The sequence below is a fragment of the Triticum urartu genome, unplaced genomic scaffold (assembly GCF_003073215.2).
Source record: "Triticum urartu cultivar G1812 unplaced genomic scaffold, Tu2.1 TuUngrouped_contig_6011, whole genome shotgun sequence".
In the NCBI taxonomy this organism is placed as follows: Eukaryota; Viridiplantae; Streptophyta; class Magnoliopsida; order Poales; family Poaceae; genus Triticum; species Triticum urartu.
The window spans coordinates 4000-7226 of record NW_024116736.1 but is presented as its reverse complement, the minus strand read 5'-3'; the positions used below and the strand labels follow the sequence as shown (position 1 = coordinate 7226).

The 3227-nt window shown below is 43.0% G+C and overlaps 1 long non-coding RNA gene across 2 annotated transcripts; it reads left to right on the top strand.

Moving 5' to 3' along the window:
- Positions 1 to 1106: 1106 nt before the first annotated feature.
- Positions 1107 to 2686, top strand: LOC125530022. 2 transcript variants are annotated; one of them, XR_007292811.1, is made up of 4 exons: positions 1107 to 1370; positions 1447 to 1548; positions 1948 to 2060; positions 2506 to 2686. It is a non-coding gene; the product is annotated as an uncharacterized LOC125530022 (long non-coding RNA). The 2 variants fall into 2 exon arrangements; XR_007292810.1 differs by lacking the exon at positions 2506 to 2686 and having other exon boundaries at positions 1125 to 1370; positions 1948 to 2330.
- The last annotated feature ends 541 nt before the right edge of the window (positions 2687 to 3227 follow it).

The window sequence follows — 3227 nt, the reverse complement described above, 5'->3', positions numbered from 1 at the left end:
TGAAGTGGACAGCTGAACCCTGTCTAGAGCCATCAGCAGGGCATTGAGATGACGAGCCCCAGCGGCGGTGAGGCGGGGGATGAGTTGGGACCACACCTCCAGCAAGGCCGCAGGCATCGAGACCATGACGCTCGTCACATGCGAGAACATGGTGGGCATAAAGCTACAAAGGGGGTCGACAGGCAGCCAGTTGTCGTGCCAGAAGGCGGCCCGTTCACCGTTGCCGACTGCAACAAAAGAGATAACCCTGTAGAGCGGCATGAGCTTGATGAGAGCACCCTAGTGGCTCCCAGGTAGCCGCGCGATCGCAACATCACAGACCGGCATCCGGTCCAACGCAGACTAGAGCCACACAGACCAGGGTGTGTTGTCGCTCGAGTGCAGCCGATGCAGGAGCTTCACAAGCAGGAACTTGTTTTGCGTCGTTAGGTCCTGGACATCAGAGTTCTCATCCAGCCTACTACTTTATTACTGTGACTGGGCATCTATATTCTCTGTCCTCTATTCTTCCTAGCACCTCCTACTGCTCTAGAGCTTGTGTTGACTCTGTGAAGTACAAAAGTCTGTATATGTCCCAAGTGCTTCATATTAGAACATGGAAACTTCAAAATTTGTTCCAAGTTTTGGGCCTTTTGGCCGTTTGGGAATTGCAAAATAAGGACAGAAGGTTTCCCTAATCTCTAAGACAATCTTTTTTTTTGGTACAATGGAAAAAAGATCTAAACCTAATCGGCTACTGATACAATGTTAGAGGAATAACAATTTAATCTATTGCCAAGGATCTAGGGCCTTGTGTTAGGAGATAAATTAGGAATTCGAAATACAAAAAGGAAATATAAGAAACTTAGTACAGTAAGTACCTCTCTGTAACAGCCTCAATGTTGACTAGTCTCTGCATCCTGAGTTCTTGAGTCTTGACCCAATCAATTCATTGATCCCTTTAGAAAATTAAGCAATTTGTTTCATATAGTATTGCTTTTTCTAGAATGTACTCCGTCCATTCCTAAATATAAGTCTTTCTAGAGCTTCCACTACGGACTAGATACGGAGCAAAATGAGTGAATCTACACTCTAAAGTACGTCTGTATACGTCCGTATTTAGTCCGCATTGAAATCTCTAAAAAGACTTATATTTAGGAACGGAGGGAGTAGGTTATAGCTGTATTACTTTTTCCAGACCTTAATAATGCTTGTTCCATGCAGCAAATTGCTAGTGAGTCCTGGTCCGTGGCAGTTGATCGCGCATGTGGGGGGCTTCTGGATGCATTTATTGTCACGTGTTATAAGGATATACATGTTTTGCGAGAATGTGCAAGTAAAGTGAATTTCAATAACCTTCGAATTATTGTGTATGATTTTACTAGGCCACGGTGAGATTAAAGGCCCTGTATCTTATTCAATATTCTGTTACATTTTGATGAATTCTAATTCTGTGACCTTCTATAGATTGATCATTCTGATGGTTCACTTCCTACAACAGAGCACCCTACAGTACTATCAGTTATTCAGTCAGAAAATCACACTGTGCTGAATGTATTGGTGGATCAGGTACTGCATTATATAATAATCTCAAACAACTACTCTGTTTGGTTCAGAAAAGTGGTCCATTTATCATATGCTAAATACCAGGAGGCACAAAATTTGAGTATTATATAATGGAATTGGACTGCCTTTACCCCTACTTATGTCATATTTCAACCATTTGATATCTTCTGTACTATTGACTGTGCGGGTTGAGGATGGAAAAGTTGCAACAAGCCAACAACTGAAATCTTCCCTGAATGGATAATTATTTTGAAACTAATAATCCAAATAAACCTGACATCTGTTATGAAATAATTTTTAATTATGAGATATCAATAAGCATCACACTGTTTTTTTTTTGCCAGATCCTTCAGTTTGACATGTTATTATTAGAGCAACATTTGCAACGTTCCTTTGTTTCAGGGTCATGCTGAAAGGCAGGTCCTGGTTAAAGATTATGAAGTCGGAAAATCTCTTGCATTTGATGATAGGATGCGGAATATAAAGGAAGTGTATACTTCTGATGGGGACAAAATGTAAGTCTCGGTGGTGATGCTCATATTAGTTTGGTCATATTCCAGCCATTTACTTGTTATATCAAGCAGTTTACCATAAATAATCCTTGCTAGAAGTAATTCTAGAATCCTTCTAGGCGTTTCTATCTCCATGTGCCGCCAAATATTCATGTAATTGCAGATTCCTGCTTATCAATTTAGATTTGATGAATTACCATCTTGCAATTTTAGCGGGAGTACTCCCCCTTCTGAAAAAAACATCTTGCAATTTTATTGGACCGACTAGCTCGAATGCACCGATACAGATACGGGTGTCAGTATCGGGCCAATACGGATACGTAAATTCGACATTTTGAAAAAGTGCCAATACAGATACGTTGTATTATTTTTAAATAATTGATTTAGTGTTGGCCCCTCCAGTTGATTTCTCTATGATTGTAACATGGCTCCACAATGGTGCCCTTAGATTTGTAGGTACAGTAGGAGGTTCAACAGAGCCATCTGGAGGAGATGAGAATATGAGATCTTCAGAGATCAGAGGAGAAAGAAGAGGGGATGAGCTTGGCTGTGCAGGAGAAAAGGAGAGGAGAAGTGCACGTACCTAGCTGCTACGTGAGAGGGGACGTTGGTGAGGAGGAGCAGCAGCTCGTCGCCAGCTGGCCGCTGCCGCCGCCAGCCCTGGGTGAGGAGCTGCTAGGCACACAGACACCGGTCGCCGCCTGGTGTGAGCTCGGGAGGGAGGAAAGAAACTGGGAGGGAAAGGATGGGGGGCATTGGGGTACTAAGATTGCTGGCTGCTTCTTAACTGGGAGTGGGCGCTTAGATGGGCTGAGCCGTATCCAAAACGAATTGAGAAAGTATCCTTCAAATATCTGAATTGTTTTAAATCATTCATTCACAGATACTCCATGGATACGTAGCGGGGGTGTATCGGTACTAGATACAATATAGGACACTGATTCGCTGGTCGCCTGAAGTATCGGTGCATTCGAGACGACTAGTGACTTGAGATCAGTTTCTGGAGTTCCCCAGTTGGTTTGATGGCACACGGGGTCATTTGGAGGGCCAATTAACCACAGTTCCCTGATTCGCAATCCGCTTGTTCATGAGCTGTTATTCATGCTTCGTCGCTTCCTATAAGTAGAGTTATTTGGAGTATGTGCATCTCTAATCGAAAAGCTTACCTCA